This window comes from Chelonus insularis, unplaced genomic scaffold (genome assembly GCF_013357705.1).
Source record: "Chelonus insularis isolate UGA/USDA-ARS -01 unplaced genomic scaffold, ASM1335770v1 contig_3_pilon, whole genome shotgun sequence".
NCBI classification, from domain to species: Eukaryota; Metazoa; Arthropoda; class Insecta; order Hymenoptera; family Braconidae; genus Chelonus; species Chelonus insularis.
The window spans coordinates 670,628-697,040 of record NW_023276556.1 but is presented as its reverse complement, the minus strand read 5'-3'; the positions used below and the strand labels follow the sequence as shown (position 1 = coordinate 697,040).

General features: G+C 27.7%; 1 protein-coding gene and 1 non-coding gene across 3 annotated transcripts in view; one reads left to right on the top strand and one right to left on the bottom strand.

Moving 5' to 3' along the window:
* Nucleotides 1–26,413, top strand: part of LOC118068325 (Matrix metalloproteinase 2) — a 123,059-nt gene that overhangs the window by 74,165 nt on the left and 22,481 nt on the right. The window lies entirely within an intron of this gene.
* On the bottom strand, nt 16,252–16,333 carry TRNAS-GCU (transfer RNA serine (anticodon GCU)). The gene has a single exon. It is a non-coding gene; the product is annotated as a tRNA-Ser (tRNA).

The window sequence follows — 26,413 nt, the reverse complement described above, 5'->3', positions numbered from 1 at the left end:
GATTTGATGAGCCTTACAATTAATTATACAAAGAAGATCTATTGTATCCTCGGGTTTCTCACTATTGGAGAAGCCGTTGGTGGCCAGAAGGAAATCGTTAGGGAAAGTACTCAGTAAACCAGGATATCCAGCCGTTGGTGATGGAGCAGATCAACAACAGCTTTAAAGGGAGCCATTTACTGACCGTGAGTGTAACGTGGGACATCACTCGTAAGCTGTAATTTTATTTCTGCTAATAGATATACTTCAGATCCCCCCCCCCTCTTCACTATTTTATCGAATTTTATTTATCATATGAAATGAAACCAAATTTATAAATTTATTTATTTTTAATTTTCATATTTTTTTAACGATAGACACTGCGTCAAGTCACAGCAGTCGACGCGGATTGTAAACCTTCCCTGATTGTCGTTAAAGTGTTACCTAATCTGCATAATCACCGAATATTCTTGTAATAATTAACTTTTTTAAATATTAAGAATGTTATAACTTTATTTTTTTTTGTTATGATCTTATCTTTATATTTAATATATTAAAAATCTAAATGACTTTATTAACTATAAAATTGAAATTTCAATGTTACATTCATCAGTATATCAAATAGAAATAAAATTAAAGTATATAAAATATTAATATTTGATTTAACTATTACTCTCAGTTTTGGTAGCTATATATTTTTTAACCTAATTTTTAATATATGTTCATAATTTTTTAATTCTTTAAAAAAAATTTTCTAAAAATTAATGTCAAGTATATTTCATAATAAATCTATTTTTAATGAAAATTTAATGATAATGACGCAACCACTATGAAAGTAATTTCTTTGTCATAGCAGAAAAGCAATGGCTCTCAATATCTCACTTTATGAGCTCTTTTTTTCTACCTCAAGCTTAAGATTTCTAGATAAATGTGTATTTAAAATCATAAACTTCATACAATAAGACAGTTTTTCAAAAAAATAACGGCATTGAACAAAAATATCAGGGTCTCAAAAGTTCATGTTTTATGTTAAAATACTTTTGCTTACCATTGCATTTAATACTAGTATCTATGATTTTATTTTATTCTAGCATTATATTATCGAACTTACGTCTGTATAGTGTGTCAGCAAATTAAGGGATGAAATAAATTTTCCTGGGTGTTATTTAACAGCGAAATGCTTGGCTAGCAAGCAGAATCTAGAAGAGACTGAAAACTTTCTGGATACTGGCCAATTTATATTACTTTCAAGGGCTAGTGAGGGGCAAAAGAATAGATTGGCCGCATTTTACGAATTATAGGCAATATGCCGAGTCACGTATTTGCCTATTCGTCTTCTGTGATATTGCATCATCGTAAACTTCGCTCTACATTTTTTTTTGCTTTTTTTTCTCACTTAATGTTCATAGAATTGTTCAAAAAATAATCACTAGATTGTTTGCTCTATTTTTCGATTGGCAACTGAAAATATGCTTTATCTGTTCATAATAATAAATACCTCTCGAAATTACAGACATTCATTTTATATTAAAATATTTTATAATGGCAACGAAACTTCATATATCGCAATAAATAGTTGTGGAGAAATGTCAAATCAATTTTTATCATTTTTAAAAAAATTAATGTCATAGTAAAGTAAAAATAGTGTATTTGAACGTGAAAATATAGTGTTGAAATTCTTGTGTATTTTTCGGATCTCACCCTAACTGATCTATCCTAAAGAATTTTCCTCTTTGTTCCCACACTTTCGAATTACGTGTCTTACTTTTATTTGGCGATATCATATAAATTCATATAATATCTTCAAGCAAGTTCTTGATTATTTAATATTAATATTAGATAAACTAGAACTCGGCCCTACTATGAAATATCCATTGTCTTATTATTTTTTATAAATTTTAGATTTATTTTTCATATGAAAACTCAAAATTTTTAGAAACTTAATAATTGTTTTTATTAAAAATTGTAACCGGACAACGCCCTGAAACTGCTGTAGCACCACTATCCAGAAGAAGCAAGGCAATCGTAAGATTTCTCTCTGGAACTGACTGGGTATAGGATAAGAATTAACAATTAATGAACCAACTCATAGTTTTCTTTACCTGAGTTTATTAAACAATGGCTGGCAAGCTGAATCTCTGCAATAAAAATTTTCAATAAATATTTCTCAGTAATTATAAATACTTTGTCTAATGGGTTAAGTTTCTAAATTACCAGCTTTCCCAGATCTTGATCTAGCTAACACACCACTCTCATACTGAAATGCCAATAGTGAAATTATTTCACAAATTTTCTGAATTAGTTCGTGAATTTAATTACAATAAAGAAGCAACAATTACCTCAATCTTTTACAATAATCAGCTTTCTTCAATTGGAATATGTCGATCTGACAGTGTAGATTGGACAATACTTTATGAAAATTGTAGATTTTACTTTTCAATAATTTTATTTAACAAACCGCGTGAACTATAACTAACATCTCTCGCACATTTGTTTAGTAAAAGTTGTCTTGCGCTCACTTATTGACGTCCTTCGATGGAGTCCTCTTGATTTTTTCAACTCCTAGTTGATATCGAACCTCAGCTTTTGTCTCCAATAGTCCAGACTCTCTAGCACTGCTCTTCTAAATAGCATAGCCCAATTTTATTCAGTTTTCCACTGATTATCACATACGAAATATCTCTGCAATTTCCAAGACTTCTCATGAGTGTATACTATGCTGTTAGCACGTTTTAACCGAGGTAAAAGGCAACAAGTCCAATTAGCAAACCACAAAAGCCCCAAACGGCAAAAGGCATGTTAGATGTTACTGTCACCGTATGTATATACATCCTTCCAATCGACCCGTGGGGGGAAAAAGATCGATTTTGATCGTTAGCGTACCCTGGATATTTACTGACCTCTGACACGACCGGTAGATATCGTGAAGAGTTGAGAGACAGTCGATGAATACTCTGTTACAAAATCAATACAAAGCCATTATTCATGCAAATTTTCTGTCATTGCAACACAAAAAACTGACATAAAGTAATATCTTATCAATTCAAAATTACTTTCTGAAAACTTTTTACTACTCCAATATAATTTAAATGATAGTTTTTAAATACTTCAATCTTGAACCAAGTGCAGATACGAGTGTAATAACATAATAAATTTCCGTCACGATTTTGATGTCGTATGTAAAAGAGATGATGCCTTCTCTGGGGTAAAGTTAGCTGGATTTGGGAATAGCCAGGGGGTTAGTGGGTAAGGGGATTGTTGAAAAACGTTCTCAATCGGTTTTCCTCGCGGGATATAGGGACAAGCCCATAAATAACAAGAGTAGGTAACCGCAGTGCTGATCCATAAGCGCTCGCACCCCTTTTAGTAGGGGGTGTATCATGGAACCTGTTGTAGATAGGTTCCTATCCGTGTCAGTTGTGCAATATATATTTCTCTCAATCCTTCTGAATACAATAAATCATCAGTATCGATTCATTTTAAATGACGATTCAAGCAAATTGATCATGAATACGTTGTATTTTACAATTAAATTGAGCTTTCTTCTTCATCTCTATATCGCTTCCCTCGTATATTTGTGGAACAAATATTATTTATGGCTAATATTTGGACTATTGTTTGGTTCTTCAAAAAAATATTCTATCAATATATCATATCTCATGAAAGCAAAGCACATAAAATTCCAAAAATTCATTTTTTAATTGAATGAGTCAATGAAGCTTCTTAAATTTTATTTCATTCGATTTATTGTTCGGCAAAAGCTTTATTTCTTCTTAATTAATCAAACTTTAACGAGTAAATATTCGTTTTTCAATAAAATCTTTAAAGATATTCTTAGTATTATTGTGTACTTTTGATAAAAAATCATGGGTTATAAGCTTGAATATACTTTTTTCCGTAGTTCATGTAGAGGAGTTAAAATAATAATTCAATAAAAGAAAAATATTTCTGAAGGATCAGATTCTTTGAGTTTTGGACAAAAAAAATTAAGCGAAAAAACATACAGTTCTTACGTTTACAAATATGCTAGAATTCATGTGAAAAACGAATATTTGAGTATTGTAAAATGTTGATTGGCTTTTCTTCGATATTTTATTTTTATTTTATCGTTAATTCTGACACTTTTAACACATGTCACTCCAATATCAAAAACGCTACAAATTATATTCCATAAAGCTGTAAAAAAATAAAAATTAACCCAATTTGCAGTATTAAATAAATTCTTGTACAAATGTTACAAAAAATATTTAAAATTCTCTATTGTAATAACTGAGTTAAAAAACTTTACTCAAAGCCTCAAAATATTTACCGAAAAAACTAAAAAGTTGAAGCAACATTTTAATCATAATAATGCACAAAAAAACTCTAAAAAGTATGTAATCACAAATTTTGGACGTGAATTTCAATTCATTTTTAAACTCACAAATCTTTCAAAAAATGTTTTTCTAGATAGCATTGTTTTAAAGTCAGTTTACAAATGTTTTTGTAAAACAGTTTTTTTCGTGTCAAAAAGAATTCTTTTATAGAAAAAAATAATAATAGAGTTCATTGTAAGATTTTTATTATTATTATTCTTTTTTTTGATAAAATTACTTCACAAATTTTTTCTAAAAATTTGACGACAACAGAATATGACAGAATGGTTCATTTGATACTTGATCACAGTATTAATAATTTAAAACTATCGGTATAATAGATTCTAAAGATTGAGATAATAGAGGTTTGAGGATGAGGGTATGAATAGAATTGAGAGAACGAGTTCGTGGCATGGTCATTGACGATGCATAGAATATTTCTAGTGCACGCTCCCGAAGCTCTCATGGCATCTCTGAGAGGGGATACAGAGTAGTTTGTAGAAAGGGGTTGTAGAAAGATAATGGTTACCAATATTTCTCATATGTCACTACGACAAGACGAGCTTTCAAATATGCTAGAGTTTGACGTACGATCTTTCGTTCACCTTCCTATTGCTTTTGGTTACATATACACTACTGTCCTATACATGTATGGTTCGTGACTTTATATCATGTCTTTACGGGCTATTCTACATATGAAATATTTATGTAATTGCATTTTTGCATAACTAGAGTTATGTACTGAGAAAACAATCCGTAGAAATCTTTGTAATTTTTTATTCAAAGAATAAATTGAAAGAGAATATTCAAAAAGCACTGTTTTTTGAATTCAGTAAAATAGTTCTTAAAATGAAATTATTGTAATGCTTATTTACCAATAATTTTAAATTCACAGTGAGTTTCCTTAATTTTAATTATGTTTATCTGTATTATTGATTTTGGCAACGATTCAGTTGCTCCTGTAATTATCTTCTAGTCGTGCAATCCAATTAATTCAAGCTTTTCAATTAATACAATAATATTAAAAATTTATTACTGTTTTCTTGTTTGTTAATTATAAATAACAAATACACAAAAATAATTGAAATAATTAATTGTAGTTGTTTTATTAGTTATCTAGTTTGATTTATTATAATTCAATTATTCGGCTAAAACCCAAATAAACGTGTCATACTTTGACAATGAATTCTAACTGTTTTGATTAAACATAGAAACTGCAGAAATCTATTTTAATTCATAATTATTATTAATGTACCATTAACTATTGTTATCGAAAATAATTCTAGCTGATTATTTTTAAAATCAAGTAATTATTACATATTTACATTCCTTACAACTCAATTGAATCCAATTTACAGCGACAGTAAACAATCATAATGTTGAATTAATTTTCTGCCAGTGGTTATCGAGAATACAAAGCATAATTGATTAAGTTTGTCGCACTAACGACCGATTAATGTTCCACAAACGCCGCGATGACCGACTTGGTAGAAAATGGAAGACAAAAATGAATTGTTAGTGTCGAGAGAAGGAAAGAGAAAATGTATAGGACGGTCAAACAAGTGTTTTGCGTCAAGTGGAGTCAAGTGGTTTCAGTGTCTGCACTTGTCTTTCTCTCAACCCTATACTTTTTTTCCATTTTCTCTCTATTCAAGTTGCTTGTCGAACAATTGTTACGGAATTTTCTACTTCTTTTATTGACGTTACAGCAAATAACGTTGGTGTATTACAGGTCTTCTTTATTATTTATATCACTGTGATTTTAAATACTTGGATTATTTATTTTTTACATATTTTATATTTTTTGTCAAAGACAATTAAATAATGTCATGAGAGTTTTTTTAAAACGATAATATTATTAAATAAATGTATTCTATAGAAAGAAAGTTCTGAATGAAGTCTAATTAATATTTTATAGTGAATAAGATTGTTTAACAAAGACGAATCTTTGGTTACAATAAACATAAAAGAGTGTCGAGAATTCTGTAGCTACTGTCATAATATTAGTTTTTGATCTCACATGAAACTTGTGTCAAATGTTCTTGAAAACGTAACACTTAGCCGTGAATAATAACTATAACACAAACAGTTTCTCTACCACACTGCTTCACGTTTGTTTATGCACAAAAAGAACACGATCGATAGATTACATGTCGACAAGCCACTAATTTATTGTTTGTTTTAGTTTACTCAAATTAATTTTCTTCTGACGACTAAACATTTTTGTTATTCATTATCAATAAAAAAATTTTTGATTAATTAAGAACTTAGTTACAAATGCAAGAGAAATACAATTAAAATAGGAAATGAATAATTAAAAATAAACTAGTTTAATCATACAAAGTAGGATTATTGATTATATTGTGGTTATAGTGAGGTATATAACGAGGCGTGGAGAATCACAATTAAATCAGATCACAAAGAGAAGTACGAGAATTGAATTTGATTTCAATTTTCACATTGTTATATTACACGTATTTTCTGGAAAATGGTTTACTTGCTTCGATTTATATGTTCTGTTGTTGGAGGATTGAAGAATAATGTTATTTCGTTTGAAAATCGATTTTAATTAGACAATAATCTTTTTTAAATTCAGATTTACAAATATTTTGATTTTTTTCATAATGGTTTAAAGAATCAAATTTATCAAAGAAAATTAAATATAATTAATGAAGACATAATAAATTAAAATAATTAATTAGCTGGTTTCTACATTTGCTATTTTTTGGAATTTATGAATTCTCATCATCATTTGTCTAATCAAGATTCATTTCTCAACATCTCATTTATATGAATGTGTACAGCAATTCATATCGCAACCATTCACAAACGTACGTAGATGGTATACTTGTAGTGATAAGTGTATACGGAAATGGAGTGTGAACATGTAATTTTTAATCTTTGTTAATAGGATTTGTTGAAGATATTTACGAATGAAAACACTCGGCAAATATTTTTGTAATATCTTTTTTTTTAAAAAATTCATAAAAAATTAATCCATGAAGTATCGAGCCAACATTCAAAAAAAAAAACTTTCCAGTAACTGATAAATAATACATTTGATTATTGTATCATTCTGTTATTTAGTAGATTATAGTTTTCATTCAAAAAGAACTTTTCTAAAATTTGTGAAATGTCGGAACATATCCAGACAGTTCTAAGGAATGAAATATTCACAAATAAACAAATTCTAAGCTTTTTCATTTAATTATATTAACAATCGAACGTTTCTAAGTAGTTGTATAACTGATGAACTTTCATGTTTAATTAAATAACTCAATATCTAATTTTCTATGTAATGAATTATTTGGATTAAAATAAACTTAAATATCAGTTTATCACAAGCATCTAAAAATATGATGATTTAGTCCCATCAGATACACTCAACACAGTGTAGCATACATCTACTATGAAACCGCCCAGTGACGTCAAAGAGATAGACATACTGAACGCAATGCGGTTATGTCTTGTTGTTGTGCCTGATGTCGTCACTTGGTCGACAATCAAGACCAATTTCTATTTGACATATAGTTTTACTCTTTGATTAAACAGTTAACCTTCAATTCAGAGTCAACTGCAATTGGTCGGTCTATATAAAGAATGAACGATCGATAGACTAAGATTCAGTTAATTATTAATAATTGTTTTTTAATCAACGAATATTCAAATAGTTATGTAGGAAGAGGAGAAATAAAGACAAAGAAATTTCTAATATCCTTAAGAGATAATTTTGTACAAAGTACAGCTAATATTAACGGCGCAACACTGGCGCATCCTGCGGCTAGAATGGCTTACCCCAGTATCGAGCTTGGCAATCACGTCGAGGGCACGCGGTCCTCGTATCTAGCGCCATGGCCAAATGCCATCATGACCACCAGCCGGTGAGATTTACCCATACTGTGCTATCCAATCGATGGCTATTTGCAGGAGAAATTATCGGCAATTAAATTCACGACGTGGTTAGAGTCCGTGTAATACCTGCGTTCCACTTGATGCTTGTAGTCGAGACTGAACCTGTCAATAAATCAAACGTGATAGATTACATCTTCAGTTTATTAGTTTGTATTCCCAGAGGAAATTGCGAATTCGAAATGAGGGTAAATGTTTATTAGAACTAACAATACTCTGGTTTTATATTATTGTCGCCTGATTTACTATTCAATCAGTTGTAATATTATATCATTTTTGTAATGAACTGATAAATATACTTAATTAATCACAATAATAGTACTCCCAGAGAAATGGTTATTTATATCATTTTATTGAATATACACAGATCTAATAGCTTTTTGGTTAATATTTTAAGAATCTTTTGTTTTCTAATATTGGTAGTCACTGTCTAGTAATTTGATTTAAATTGAGAGTTGGATAAGATTTAAGAACTAATTGAAACTTAATTCTGAATAAATGAGATTCTCAATGTAATACTATTTCGAGCATAAATCTTTAGATTTTCTACATTCATCTTGATCTTGTTGTTTTATTTATATTTCTCCTTGGTTATATTCAGGTCTACTTTATTTAGAATTATTTCATGAATTGTTTCAATATATTTTATGATACTATAATAATATGCTGTATATAATAGCAAGTATATATGGAGCTTCAATGGTAAGCTTCAAACCACAAAGCAATAATTGATCATTAGACAACGACTTATAATAATTTAAAATTATCAAATAGCTTCTTTGAGAAATCCAACTGAATCAAGTGTTTGTTTAAAACTATTTCGAGCTAGTTAAACTTATCTTAGCTTTTAGTTAACTCAAATATGAAGTTATCCAATCGAATAATTGATATCCATTATTCAATTTTTATAAATTTGTAAGTTTTTACTTAATCTTCTATGGATTTGATAAAGATCATGATATATATGAAGAGAATCTTACATTGAAGCATGAAATTGGTTCATGAATAATATAATTCTTCAGAAACATCTTCTGCTTTTGATCAAGCTTAGTTCAGCTTTAAACTTTCCCAAGTAAATAAACTGATTTCTCATTCAAATACTGTTATTTTATGATAACACTGCTATTTTATCATCATTCAACTTCTTTGACTATTTATCAATAATGTTTTCCTTATTGAAGTAAATGAATAGATACAAAAGACATCATTGCTTAATTTTGAAACCCAAAATGAACTAAGCGAAACAGAATATTTTTTATCTCCAAGTTCATCATCTAAGCTTATTATTTTGAATTGTATCACTGATTCTTAACTTCATGACTCAAACTCTTTAAGAAGATAATTGCAATAAGAATTTTTATAAAGATATATTTTGAGCTTCTTCAAAAAATTGAATCATGTAGACTTCATTTAAAGTTAGCACGGACTTATCATTATACTTTTCTCTTATTTTCCACGATTAAGCTCATGTTGAAAACATTGGTAGATAATTATTCCATTTTTTATTTTAAAGTAACATTTGAAAGGATCAAAAAAATGCATCATTTATAGATGAAAAAAAAAACAAAAAGAGGTACAAAGACAAGAAAAGTACAATAATATAAATAGTAAAGAACAACACTCTCTTACAAATAAAGTTTTCTTTTTTAGTAAACTGTGAAAATAGAAAGAAAGTTCTCAGCAATGTTTTAATAAAAAATCGATATCAACAAACGTATAAATACAAGAAAAATTTCCAAGGTTTTTTAAATAAATTTATACATTTATATTTCATAGCAAGAAAGTTTCTGTGCAGATGCTACAATAAAATTTGTTGCAGTTAATTATAAATAATGTAATAGGTTAATATTTTATTAAAACTGAATGTTAATTCCAAAGTTACCTAATTTTCCAGACTACTGACTTCAAGATAATTCAAAAAAACGTTAATTCATGAGCTTCCAATTTAAGAGACTTGCAATTTTAACAATTCCACTAGAATAAAACAAAACTCTCATTTTAATAATACAATATATTAATTATCTAAAGTTTCGAACAAAATTACCATTTTAATGTGAATTTCATTTAATGCTCTTGTATAGTTAATATTATTTTTTTATTGCTTCCATTAAAAAATAATTCTCATTAGTATTTTTTAGCGTAGTTTTTTTCATAGGTCGTATAGGTTACTTGTATGTTTGAAGAGTCTCTCGTCATGACGTTGCATCCAATGCACCCTAGTGTAAACCTCTCGAGCTATCAAGCATTACCACTACATGCATAAGATATTATTTTTTTTGGCCACATCCTTTTCTCTCAGTGCTCGAGCTTGGCGCCCTCCATAACTCTTGAAAAAGCATGGGTGTAGCGAGTTTTACCCTTTGTGCAAGTACACCGTGAGTGTAAGAATCTTGAAAAAATACATCATAGAACTCTGGCACTTTTTATTTTTCAGACATCTCATGCTAGTAATTTTTCCAAATCATTTCCTTTAATTTTGGAATAACTTAAGATCTCTTACTTGTTTAGATTAATAGTAACAAAATCTGAAAGTCTATAAACGCTTTAATAATTAACACCTTCGAGTAAAACATTTATCATTTGACTCTCGAGAACCAGACATAATGTTTTTTGGTGTCATGTATTTATTTAGGAAATAAGTAATGGAGAGAAGTAATTCTGTCTACTGAGCATATGATTATTTTATTTCTAAACTACACTAAAAAGATTTTACAAAAAAGTACTACATAATTCTTAGTATATTTGAGATACTACGTAAGCTAAAAAAATTGTTCTTCCTCAGAAGAATTATTTTAACACATCTTTAATTTACAATGTTGTTCCAAATATTACCTTTGATTTTTTATGTTTAAATGTTTAATAATCTTATCAAATAAAAATGTCCATTACTACCAATATTTCTTCCAATATATTATTTGTAACATAGCAATGAGAAATTTTTCCAATTTTCTCGTAAATATTTATCAAAGTAATTCATTAATAAAAATTTTCAAATATTTCTCATTTTACAAAAATACTTGTATAAAGTTTTAAAATATGAAGATTTGATAACAATTCAATTTCTAATTTCCGGAATAATAAAATAATTTTCACTCCTTTTTTTAAAGTAGGGAACGGAAATTAAAAAAGTATAGAATGTTCAGACGCTAATAAATTTTATTCCTGATCGATTATTTAAAAAAAAAAAAATAATACTCTATAATAACATCCGAACGGTTAATCACTTTTATTATGATTGTTATGATCGATTATTTCTCACTTGACTTTATTGCAATAATCAGTTGAGTGTACTTGAGCTCGTTTGTTAATGAGATTATTTGTTATTTGTTGACATTGCATAATAATACAGAGAATTGACGTCAATTATCCAAAGTAAAATAATTTGATGAAGTCAATCAGAATATTGGTTATTTCAGGGTAATTATCGATTGTTTTATTATTTGCGTTCAATATCGGTTTAGACGCACTTAAAACTGTTATAGTGCTTGAAAAGTAAGCTTCTGATTCCAAATGTAACTTAACTCGATATAACAAGAGGATGAGATTCATATTTCGAAACTTTTGCGTTACACTATCCGAACAACGGATCTTGTTTGTTATAAACCCTTTGTACATGACCTAGCTTCCTAGTGTTTGAGTAAAATCGAATGATATTTTCACATTCTCGTGGGAATAGTCGCTACCTCCTAGATGGAATTTAACTTAACTTTCTTCGTCTCTAACTTTGTAAATTCTGTAGTTTTCACCTCTTTCATATATTGTCATTAAATATCTGTGCAAAAAATACAAAAGCTCCAATTACTTGTAAATATAAATTTCCATATTTTATTATGGTAATCAAGTTGGAAATTATCGATGAGAAATCCACTTATTAAATTTGGTAAGAAGTTCTTTTTTATTTACCGTTAGATTCCTGTAGAAACATTTTATTGATAGTTTAATAAATTATTTACGCGTCAAAGAAATTGGATATTTTTCATCTCACCATCTAACATACTATTTTAAAGCTATATTTGTCATCTAAGTTCATTAAATTTTTTCTCATATTTCATACGTAACAAGAAAAATTATTACGTGCTGAAGTCTATGTAAATAAAAAATTAGAGTGTCTGTCTGTGATTTTGAGAAAACTGCCTCAAACTAAGCTCAGAAGGTTAGGACTATAAAGAAGCGGATGTCAGGAGTAACATAAGCTACTTCTTGTTAATTTAAATTGTTTATAACAATTGAATTTTTTATAAATGATTGAAAATTGAGTCTAACAAAAAAATTCCGATTTTCATTATTACATATCGTACAGTCAGCAGAAATAATATTGTAAACAGTCAAAAGCAAACTGTAAATCATATAATGTGTTTATAACGATTGTATCAATTATAAACAATAAAAAATAGAATCTACCAATGGGAATTGAATTTTTTTTATCACAAATCGTTTGATTAGTCTAAATTTTGCTGCAAATGGTCAGATTGCATTCAGAAAGAAAGTATGTAGATACTTAAATTTTTTTGATGACCGCGAAAAATTTGAAGTTTATCATAAAACTTTATTTTTATTTTAATTATTTATAACAAATAACATTATTATAAATAAATAATATATTGCCAGTTATACCAGTAAAATAGTATCTACAACAAAGTTGAGGGAATAAGCTTGTATTTAAATAAACACGGTTGCTTACTCGACGCGTTTTACGAGTGAAATATTGTTATTTAATCATCTAATATACTATCAATGAAAACTTGATATCTTTTAAAATGAATTGTAAATATTTTCAACTACACAAGAAAGTTCTATAAATATTAAGCAAGAATTTGTCACGACGTTAATGGGAGAGTATTAAAGTCATTTTAAAGATCCTTTACAATCAGACTAATAGACTTATTGCACTGTTAACCTACTTAACCTGTTTTACAAGCACTTTCATAAATAAAGATACTTAGACGATAAAATCTCATGAAAAAATTTATAGATGGAGATGAACGATTTTTTGCGTATAATTGTTATTTGCCATATATATATTTACAAAACCCCATACTTTATGGCTTTCTCTTCCGTTCTATTCGTTTCTGTCATATTTTTTCTTTCCTCAATCTCGGGAAACAAGCTCTTTATCTTCAAGACTTCTTCCCGACGCTACGATGTTTTCTCTAACTTCCCCCTTAATTGAATTTCATATAAATGAGAATAACTTATTTTATTGTGAGTTCTTTCAGATCTATGATCTGAAAAATGATTTCATTATGCTTTGTTAAGATTAATTAATTGCTACAGAAATTAAATACTATTTAATTTCATCATTAAATGGTTTTTTTAATTTTTCCCAACTTCTTCATTATTGTAATAAATTGAATTTTTCATTTTAAAAAAAATCTAGGTCAAATATTTATTTATATATTCCATTTTTACTAACGTATGAATTTTATTTATTGTTGATGCTTGTCATAATGAAAAATATATTTCAAATCTGAAATACAAACTTGCATTTATATATATTGTATACATTTTTATTTGGATTTTTATCAGCAATCAGAATGTCCATGCTCGTCGAGTAGTAAATGCCATAGGATCTCAATTATTTTTCGATAACGACTCATCGTTATTTCCATTTTTCACATGTATCGTTGACAGTCATGTTAAAGCTTGTAAAATGCAATAATGAAAGTTCAGAGGAAAGATAGTAGAAAATACTGTTTTATACAAAAAAGAATATTTATTGTGAATAAAAAATTAAAGTATCTCTTGTACTTGTAAAATTATGAAATAAATTCTCCATTTAAAGAAAGTGAGCTAGAATTATAGAGCGATTCGTTATAGAATAGAAAAATAAAGTCATTAAAATGGCGGATATCTAATGTCCATTTATTTTAAACTTATAGAATATATCTTTTGAAAATTCGTTGTTTATATCATTAGTGCGATTTTTGAAGCTCATTTATGATATAAATAAAACAACTTCATAAATTACTTACGAATATAAGTTCAAAAAAATTGGGTCATCTATATTCCTTGATTAATTTCTTTTTTCATAGCAAGATGTATCCTCCCACATTCGCATTTGACATCAATGATTTTGTTGGTTACCGCAATGCATTTTCTACAGCAAAAGTTATTAACTGAATGCAGATTAATTCATTTTTTTAAATTGGCCATTTTTTGTTTTGTATTTTTTACTTCAATGATATAGGGATGGATTTAATTAGAAAAATATGCAAAAGTAGTAAATTGTTCTTTTCATAACCAACCTCAACACTCTTTGCGATGTATAGTGTGCAAGATTCCATGAATATTTCTGATGTATGAAGGTGTATAATAAATCCCTTTATCCCTTCCTAAGCCACTAGTCTAAAATTTAATACAATTTTTTTTCTTTTAAATTCTTTGATGAGAATGAAATTTTTACTGACTATAGTATTTTTGAATAAACTTTTCTTTAATCATAAAAAGTTTATATAATCCTGTAGTCCTGTTTTATAAGCACAATTTCACTTTAAAAAAAATTTTTGAAGCAACACAAAGATAAAAAAATTCATATTCTAGAAAAATTATCAATTACCCAAGAAATGCAAATGAATGCATTTTTTAGAGTCTAAATTAACAAAAAATTTAATTAGTATAAAAAACAATGAACGTCATATATTTTTCCATGAATATACATATATATTCTTAAAAAAAACTGAAATAACTTTGAAAATAATATTATTATTTAATGGAGAGAACTTCACGATGTTTTATGAATTCATAAAAGTTTATGCATTAAAACAATGTTAGAAAGATTAAAAATATTTAGTTTATAGATCAAATAACAGCATTATATAAATATTATTACAATTATTTTGAGTCGTGAGCACTTGTGTTCTATGATCACTTTTAATAGACACAACTTTGCTGCATATCGTGATTAACATGGAAAGTATTTACTAACTGGCTTACATAAGCCGATTATTCAATCAAATTGATCAAATTAAAATTTGCAATTATGTAATTAGAAAAAACATACTCTGATAAATTAGCTCTTTGATAGCAAAATTCTAACTATTAATTAATCTTTAAATTAAAAATATCATTCAACATCAGTCTTTTTAAAAACCATAAAAAAGTAAAATATTTTATTTTTAAAAATAGAAAAAGTATTTTATTTACAAAGTCTTTTTGCTTTGCTCTATTTCCAATTTGAAGAAGTATTTACTTTATTAACGAGAAAAACTCGTGGGCAGATGCTACAATAACTAAATAAAATCTGCAAGAAGAACTGAAGAGCTTTCTATTACAGAACGACAAACATACCTCACTATTCCTATGATTATTACAATTATTGTTATAATATACTTTATATCTAATTAAAACAGACTCTTTAATTATTTGAAAATTCAGTTGAGCGTAACTAAAACAGATTTCATCGTCAATTATTCAATTTACATAAAAGAGAAGATTTAATTCAACGTTGGTATATTTTTAACAACACTTTCAAGGATTAAGGTGATGTTTAACAGGCAAGAGCATTTTGATAGATGATCTCTGAGTGAAACAGTTGACGAATGACATCAGGATTCTCGGTTGAGCAGCTTAGTGTAGCTCACATGGCTCGGAGCACAGTTTCTCTCCAACCGCAACCACCGTCTCGGCCGCCCCATAGCTCTCACGGATCGTTGCGCAACGGTGGTTAAACCTACCCTCATTCCATCTCTATTTCTCTCTCAGTCTTGCGTAGAGAATATACGACAAGAGGTCGTACAGCCGAGAATCCGCGAGCGAGAGTTACCATGTCATCGTATCTTAATGTCTCTTAATCTTCATGAGCTACCGACTACCCACGTCTCATTATGTTACTAAATTGTAGGGAAATTTTGTGATACTTAAACGTAAATGGAGATCCATTTATCACCGGAAGTCTTTTCATTTAGCTTAGAAAAATATAGATAAAAAAAGACCTCTTAATGCCAACATTAACCAACTTAATTACTTGAATTATTTTAATTAATTTTTTATCGCAATTTGTAAAATAATTCGACGAGGATGGGATTCGAACCCACGCGTGCAGAGCACATTGGATTAGCAGTCCAACGCCTTAACCACTCGGCCACCTCGTCAGGTGATTAATTTTTAAAAAATAAATTATTTCTTGGAAGTAAAAAAAAATTTCACTTTATCAAGTTAGTTTATTATTTTTTAAAATGATCAAATAATGTCAAAAAAATTTACGATAGGTATTGAATTCTCGTTCCCTCATACAATAACTATTTTTAAAATTGAGACACAGCTGGATGTTATGATTTCTAGTATAGAAGCCGTGGAAAATAATGGAAAAGAAAATATTTCTATCATCTATTAACGTAGAAGACTTCTTGATAGAAAATAAAAAAAACATTTTTATTAAAATTTCTTTACTCATATCTAGTTATAATATTTGATTAAGATATTTTTCAATACTGAATTAATAATATAATCTTATTAAACTTTTTCTCTTACGTAAGTTCTTCGATATTTATATACATTTACCTTCTGATCAAAGTTTATAAACTTGAATAAAGTTTTATGATTTTATGAGTTGAATGAAGAAGATTTCAAATCATCATATCGAAGAACTATGTTTAGAGATAGATATCTTTTTAATTTTAATATCAAGTTGAGGTTAATAAAATCTTTTTCTTGTTTTCTCGATCTTAAATTTTTGCAGATTTCCCTCGACCAACTTCTTGGTACTTAAACTCCACTTATCTATTGTTTTTATGTATATTTAAAGATTAAAGTGCTCTCAAGAGACTCGTAACGAATTTTCTTGGATACTCCCGAAGGAGTTTTAGTCAGATGTTTTTTTTTTACATTTGTCTTTTTAATTTTGTTTTTTCCTTTTTTTTTGGCTTTCATACTTCCCTTTTACGATAACGTTGGAAAGGATTATGCAAATTCTTATTGCTGAAGCTTCCTCAACTGCTTCCTCCTCTCTTGCATTCTATTCCTTTCCTACTATTTCTTGGACACACTCACGGTTTTTCTCTAACGGGCCATCAGTTAGCTTTTCCACACATACAAAAGCAGTACTTTTTCCTAGAGCGAAGGAAATACTCTCCTGAAACGTCATCGCGATAACGAAAAAGAGAAAAATGGTGTTAAAGATAAGGTGTACAAATAATAACTGTGGTAATGTGTCTGTAAATGTTTGAGATATTTTAAATCACAATCTTTATTTAAATGATTATTCAACAGATATTTAACATATTCATGGAGTTATTATTTTAGAGATATAAAATTTATTACAATTATAAGTAGATTTCATGTTCAAATTTCTTCGATTCAACTATTATAAATTATTCAATGTAAAATTTTACAAAAAACATCATAAATTGTTTTACGCTACAGACAAAAAATTTGTGTTAAAATTAACACATTCCACATGTTCAAAACAGTCCACTCAATTTTTTGTATCGTTTTAACACAAAATGTATGTGTTAAATCTTTACACAATATTTGTGTCAATGATTTGACACACAAGAGGACCGAATTGACATAAATTTTGTGTTAATCCGACACAATTAACTAGTTATAATTTTACTGTTGGATATGTTAATATAATTATTACGTGGTGTACATTTGTATACAATGATATGTAAAATCAACTAATTTAGAGTATAGAAGTTTACTAAATAAATATGTTGGTATAATTTACTGTAATATTCAGAAAATATTATACTCTTCTAATTCCCTATAATAAAAATGGTGGTAGTTTACGTAGAAAATACAAAAAAACTAATTGGTAGAAGTGATTTGAATAATTAAAAAATAAATTTGTTACATTTTATGAACGTTGAACAACAATTTTACGTATACACGATTTAAAAATGGCAGGAAACGTTCATTGTAACATCTAGTAAAGAATATTCTATATTGAGAAGATTCGAACCTACGATCGCTTATTATAAATTTATACACGCAATGAAACCGACGCCTTAGCCCACTCGGCTACTTGAAACTATTGGATATAATTAAAATTTTCATGTATATAAAATCATCGCAGCTAGATTATTCTGATACTGTTTATCAGATGGTATGAGAAACTGTTTCACATGGCAAATCAAATTTTACTAGTAACATTTTCTAGAATAATTTTACTTGATTAGCTAAATAATAAAGCTCTGATTATTTTTCTTAAGGTAGTTCTTTTTTAAACCACATTATTTTTATAGAATGAAAAAAAATAAACATTTTTTCTTCTGGAAAAAAAATCTGACGTCTGGAATTGAAAATATTTACAATTAAAGGTTGCAATTTATCATGCGGTCGAAGAATAGAAGGTAACCCCATTGTAGTTTTTCAATAAATATTCCAAAACGAAATTTAAAATTACGTTTAAAAAAATAAAAAAATCAATGGATATGTAATTAATACTTCAATGAAATTCCATACAATTTGTTCGTTCAGTTATTGAACAAAAAATTATTGAAATTAATTTTCCGATAATAAATTGAAGAATAGTAATGTGATAGTACATACGTATATAAGTAATATCAATGAATTGGAGTAGGTCCGTACATAGAATTGTTTCAAATTGTAGAAGAAAAATGATTAATAATACTTTTCAGATATTATTGAATATTACTTATATCATATGATAAATAATTTCTGAATGTAATTTTACAGAAATTTGGATATTTATTGGATTTTTTTTTTTCATATATAATTAATTCTATTTAGCTGGGGCACAATTGAATTTTGATACGAGCTCTCGGGGGATAACTACCTTAATATTAAATTATACTTGAGAAACTCATCTCAGTAATGTTTATACAAGAATAATGTATGAAAGAAGCAGTAGTAAGAAAAAACAATTTGTAATATTGAAGATGTCCAAGTTTACGTTGGACGTTGTGAACATAAATATATTATTACGTGCATTATGATACATCTGCTTTACAACTTTATCCGACCAACTTTTTTCTTGGTAACATACGATGCATTTGTTTTTTTTTTTTTAAATTACTTTGTAAAGGACTTCTTTTGACTACCAATATCATAAAATCTTTTCAATCCTTTAGGAAAATTTTCAATTTATTTTCCAGAAAAATGGATAACGTTTAATTTGCAATTATTAGGAAACTTATATGCTGTCATACAAGTTAGTTTAAAAAGCTTTTTAAAACCATACAAAGGTTTTTATTTTACCATAAATTATATTTAAAAAAAAAGTTTTTAATAACAAACAAAAACTTTTATGTTGTAAAAAATATTATTAAAGTAAAGATATAATTTACAATGAAATATTTTTAAGCCATTTAATTTCATTTATTTTCACTGTGTAGACCATTTTTTAAAATTAATGGATAGTACACGCACATTTAGATTAAAAAATGATTGTTCTACAGAAGAAATATGAATGACAGACCTGTGTAAGCGAGAATAAAAGTATGATAATGATAATAGTCAACGTGTGAAAACGAAATGAAATTAATTAGTGTAATTAGATATTGATGATGGCTATGTTGGGCTGATGAACATTTTTTATTCTCTTATAGTCACTTTGAATCCCTGGTTATTAAGAATACAATTGAGGGCACATCTCTTTCACATCGTCTGCTCTATGAGTGTACCATTAAAATATGGAAATAGGATTAAAGTACGCCTATGGCAGAATATTAAGCTAGAATATAGAACATTTAGAGTTCACTAGAGTTGTGGAAAATTGGTTGGAATGGAATTATGGCTTATAGCTTCTATACATGAAGATTAAAATATTGGCACACTATCATAAAAGTCAAGATAGTGTACGTATATGGATTCTTCTAAAATAGATTATCTCATTTTCCATATAGCATTTGGGTTCTTTCTTATTTTAAATTCCTTGTCAATAGAATATTATATTCTTTTTGATGTTCTGCTTTAAAACATTGAATTTCAATGATAAATATAACATAATCTCGACACCAAAACGGATAATTAAAATCATAAAAGATAAAACCCGGTCTTTTTGGTAGAATGGTATTTTTTTTTGTCTTTGTGTCTATTACATATTAATGATATCCGTGAATGTAAAGTTAATAATTTCTGACCATTTTTTTTGTCAAAAGAACAGCATAATAAAAAGATTAAATTTGAAACGAATACAACAATCATTTTTGTCAGTTTAACTTGTATACCGCCGTCATAAGCAGAAATGCGGCATATGACAATTGAGTTTTAAGCTCATAAGCCAAACAAATGATTATTAGTATAGGTGATACAAGGACCTTTAGTATTATAGTTACTATATTAGTAGCTACGAACAACTAGTAAATACTATTGAGTTGAAGTCAAGTAAAGGAATATTATTTTTTTTTGCAGATGTCGTACTTTTGCTTATGAAATATATTATCTTAAAAATTCATTAAATTGAAATTAAAGATACAAAAAAATAAATTGAAACCTTAAAAATAATTGATAAAGTGTACTTTAAATATTCAAATATAAAATTAAAATTGTCTTTATGCATTTATTTAACTCTTTAAGTACTTTACATTAACTAAAGCTCAATATGATACAAAATTTTACATTTGCTTTAAAATGGCTTACCGCAAAAAATTATAACAGAAATCGGATGTCTAAAGGTAGTAAAAAGAGTTCGTGTTCATCTAGCATATCATGGTAAGCAGTAAAAAAAATATAAAACACCGAAGAATGTTTATATCCCAAAAAAGAGTTGGTCATTAAGGAGTTCTGGTATAGTCAACAAGCACTGTTTCCTCTCTTAGCAATACGATGACAGTTCTATTCTAGTCCTTTAGTATATTATCTGTCTCCCCTAGTGTAGTTATCACCACAGACTACTGTAGAGAGGAGTTGAAAAAGAGAAAAAATTCGCTTGAAAGACTACGACTTGATGCCTTTTTCCGTTAAAACTATTCTTTTCTCTTCTTTTTATTCTCATTTCTTCGAGAATTTTATTGTAAGTTACAAGTAACTTTTCAAATGTATAGTTGAATAAATCTTGGAAAATTGTCGAGAATAATATGCAATTTAATGAATTCATTATGCAATTAAAACTTTATTTAAGAATTTATAATAAACGTTTTATTATATCGAACTTAAATAAAAAAATGGTTAAAAATTTTTTAAAAATGTAAAAGTGAAAAACTATTTTATTTATTTACTTTATAGATATTAGATGAGAATATACATTAAAAAAAGAAAATTAATTAACAAATTGATTTTAATGATGAAAAGGAGAAATTTGTAAATATTTGAATATAATTGTAATTAATGGACATGTTAGAAAAAGTAATGTGTTGGAAAAACGTTAAAAGATAAAATCAGTAGCGGAAAAAAATTTACATAGTCATTCTGACATGCTAGATTAGCATTGTTTATGTAAATTTATAGGTATAGCTGATGAATGTAGGTAAAACAGTGCGTGCTTGTGAACACTACATTAGAGATGAAGGAAGGATGATAGGGAGAGCAGTAGTAATGTGCATGAAAAGAGGGAAAGACGTACAATAGTAAACAAAATAAACTGTCTTGCTCTAGATAGTCAAAACCTTTTGTAACCAACGAGAGTTTGAGCCAAATGCATATGGATGGCGCATAAAAGAGACTGTTGGATTACTTCCAATTTATCTAGCGTACATTGTCTCTTCTCAATTTTAAGTATCCTTCCAATACCATCTTGGCATTGCTTATGCTCCAAATTTTCTAAATTATGGTAAACATTTCTCAACCGAAATAAAAGACGTGCAATGCAGTGTTTTAAATTTTTTTGATGATGTGACATTCTAACACAACATAAATTATTTATTTTCTTTCATAATGATAATAGATAATACTTTTCTGATGTAACAAAAAGGTTAGGTGATTTTGCTCCAAAATTTTCCTATTCTGGCTGAATCAATTTTTTTAGTATTTTCAATATTTGATATAAATATATATATCATTTCTCTCACATAGCTTAACTCTCAAATCTAAAACATTTTCAGAATAGATTTTTTATCCAACTCTCAATAGTAACTTGGTGGAAATTTTTTTTGTAAATAGTTAATACGCTCCAGAGTAAACTGTACAAAATAACAGACAAATATACAATCATTTACAAGATAAGATGATGATTGAAATTTGAGTGGAGTAAAAATAATGTTTATTTCAAACAGAATACACAAATTTTAATGGAAAATTGGTAATATAGATAAATAAAATATTTATCTTTTATAAGTTATTTTTATGGAATGAATTAAATAAAAATCAATAATACTAACTAAATATAATGGTTTTTTGTTTTCAATTAAATTGTTTAAAATGTATTTGAATTTTTCAGATAAAATTTCTTTTTAAATCAATCACCTTTATAGATTGCATAAATTAGCACATTGTGTTGAAGTAAATCAAAGGGTTTTTTTACACGTCATGTGTATGGCCAGATAATGAATCAGTCTTGATTGAATATAACGATAAGTATGACAGTAATGTGTAATTTCATGAAATTGATCACACAGAGAGAACATACATGAGATAAGTGTCTCCAAATCCCTGTCGTCATTATGAGGATGATAATATGCGAGTCATAAGAGCACTCGAGAGGGACGGTGAGTCTCAACATGAGCGTGAATTAATTAGCCTTGGCCACCCATATGCCATTAAGCATGGAATATACGTAAAATGTACTGACTTGCATCTCTATTCCTCTCTCACTTACTTTTACAGTGCAAGAAAAAAACAAAGTAACTTCCAGTACAGTTCGATAAAATAAATTATGCAAAAGACATTAGACATTTTAGCCAAGAATTGAGTCGAGTCTTCTCCTTTAATGCAAACAAATTTCCTCTGTTTTGTATTTTATATTTACATTGATCTCTCGTTTTTTACCAGCCACTTTACATTTATCGTATCATTTTATTTTATTCATTTTGTATTTAAATATTTAAATATTAAATATTGGTTTAACGTTAAAATTAAAAACCATGAGTATATGTTATTTATTCAGCAGTTAACCGAGATAAGAGAGAAAGTATAGGACGAGAGAAGAATCATGAACGTTTTCGTTATCAGCTAGTTGAATATGCAAATCGTATAGAATCGATGAATCGTTTGTGGGACATTTGTGTTCCTATGCATCACGGATATCCGAGTTTCACCCTTCCCTCTCCTTTTACCTCCAGAATCTACACGTCACTTTGACGTAATGTTGTAACCAAAATTAACAATCGATACTATTTGATATTAATCGCTGCTGTCACAAATAAATAAATATATCCATCAACTTTATTTCATTTATTTACATACTAAGACTGTTTTGTTGATTAATCATTTAGTTGCGATAAAAATGGTTATAAATGGTTCGGCAGTCAATTTTCAAATGACAAAATAATTATATTTACGTTTGATTTATTAGCAGATCTGTGTGAACATATTTTCCCAAAAATATGTTGTGTAAAAATATTCAGAGTAGATAAAGAGGGGGTAAAGTGGAACACCAAGAAAAAACGTAAATGAACAAATTAATCATTATATTAACAAATGTTAATAATCTTTAATGCATAAATCAATTGAAAAATTGGTCAACACGCAATTTTAAACTTATTTTAATAAATTAGTACATATTCTCGAGTATTTCACTTTACCCTCCCTTCCTCATGTTATATAAACGGATATCCTTCGATTATTTTTAGACTAATTTAGAGGAATTTGAATTGGTGTTTAATTAACCTGGTTTTTTTCGTTCATATATTTTTATTGGAATTTTAGTGATAAATTGGTGTTTTATTGCTTTTTTTTCAAATATTTCAAATATATTAAACTAGACATTCTTTTATCGATGAAATATTTTCACAACTTTATAATAAATGTTATATCTAATTCTTTAATAATTGATTTTGAATCGAAATATAACGAAAAACATTTTTCATTACTGTATAATACTGTTGAGCAAGAGAACTTTTTATTTAAAAAACTTCCAAAATATGTTCAATTTCAACGATATTCTTAGTTTTATAGTGAATTTTTTTTTAATCCTACCTCTGAACTCTTTCTGAGTATTTCTCTGAAGTATTTCTACCTCTCTTAGATTAAAACGCTATTTGTAAAATTTAAAACAGTTTGTTGAATTATAAAATCCTAAAGTTTCCTTTAATCAATTTTTTGTTTATTTGGTCAATTTTGTAAATTTTAAATTAAAATAAAAAAATCGAGTTACATTTGCGATATCTATTAATTTCCATGATTATAAAAAAATATTTAATTAATTTTTTCAGTTTAAAAGTCTCTAATTAACATCTTCCAGTTTCAAGTATCATTGAAAATAACAATGAAAATGTGTTATCCAAATTTAGGTTCGGAAAAGTTGATTAAATACCTGTTTTATTTATTTTATACAGAAAAAACGTGTTTCCATAAAATACTGATCAGAGCAGCATACATGTTTATGAAAATATTGGGTTTTTAGTATTGCAGGAAAGATCAAATTTAAGGTGAACTTTATGTCAATGCTGGCTTCACGAAAGTTCACAGTGTTATATTTGTTGACCGTAAAAAAGAACTATTTTGAAAATGCGAAGAGATGCACAAATATTAGCTTCTTCTCCAGATCATTGACGAGAACTTTATTTCATGAAAATTAACATATTTAACTTAAATTCAGTTAAGGGCGAAAAAATCCAATCTCTCAATTGAATGTAGTCGGTGATAGAACAATAGATGAAGAGTTTAGTAAGAGCTTTCTTGAAAATTCTGTTAGTGAGAGAAATACTATTTTGTGATTTACAGGTTGTCAATCATACACTCACTATTCAAGTTCTTTAGAATGTAGTGTCAGCGACATGCTTTGTCGTTCCTCATCCTCTTGACCTATGCGAATTGATCGAGAGGCTCGACATGAAGTTCTTGTGTACTATCGAGAACCGAGTGACTCTCGAAAGCATTGGTTCATGTCACTCTCTAATCTCTGTCTCTCACCAGATAATTCCTCTTCTCTTATCGTCATGTGCCAATCAACTGTCAGAGAGGTGAAATTTCCTACAAAATAATTAAACCGTTAACAATAAAACTAAATAAAAATAATGTGAAAACAAAAATAAGAGTTGATAAACTATGTATAGAATTTCAATTGCTTTTTTAATTACCTTAAATCTATTCTGTGTTTGATATCAAATATTCGTGTATGATTTTCATTTAGATTTTGAGGTTTAATGTATAAATAATGTTAATTATCATTCGCTTAAAATGCTCTTAATTAATGGCTCGATATGAAAACCTTTTAAATTTGTAGTATAAATATTTAATGAACGAGATGTGATGAATTCCTAAAATTAATGAGATTTATTAATATATTTATAAAACAGATTATAAAATAGTTTCTGAAGTAAAGCTATACTTTTAAATAGAGATAAATGCATTAATTATTGGACTTTGAAATGCATCAAAATACCTGTGCTACGAAAAAAAGTGTCTAAAAACTCGAAAAAAAGTATTCAAAAGTATACGTGATTGGCAAAAGTTTTTTTCAATTTTTCTAAAATTAAAATCATAATCTTTATAGCATAAATCATTCAATATTTCTTAGACGGATATCTAGATGAAAATAATTTATCGTATTTTTTTTTAGTTTTCATTACATCTGATGTTTTTACAGTATACCCAAGTCAAAATTTTTATATAAACTTTATACTGAATATACCGAATTCTTACTAATTCGATACTGAATATCCCAAAACTATTCTGAATTTATATTGAAAATACTGATTCTTGAATTTTCATCCTAAATCTGTATTAAATATCTTGAAATCATTCTCATTTCAAACTGATTGTTCTGACGTCAATATTTTCAATATAAAATCAGAATAGCTTCTTCAAAAAAGTATTATGAATTTATGCTGACCATTCTGGAATTATATTTATTTTATATTGAAGATATTGACAGAGTTTTTGTTGTACGGATCTCACATTGATTATTCTGACATCAATATTTTCAATATAGAATAAGCTTGGTCAGTTATATTGAAAATATAGCCAGTGGTTGCCTATAGTAACCGTTGATCGACCGAACTGTCTAAACGTGATTTTTCAACGGACAATCGAAGTGCGTCATAGGAATTTCGTTGTGAAGATATATGTAATTATAATTGCTACTGTCTTAGCGTATTGTGATTAACAAATAATTAGTTTAGTTTAAAGTGATCAATTCTAAAGATTACTAGCAATAAAGGACTAAGAAC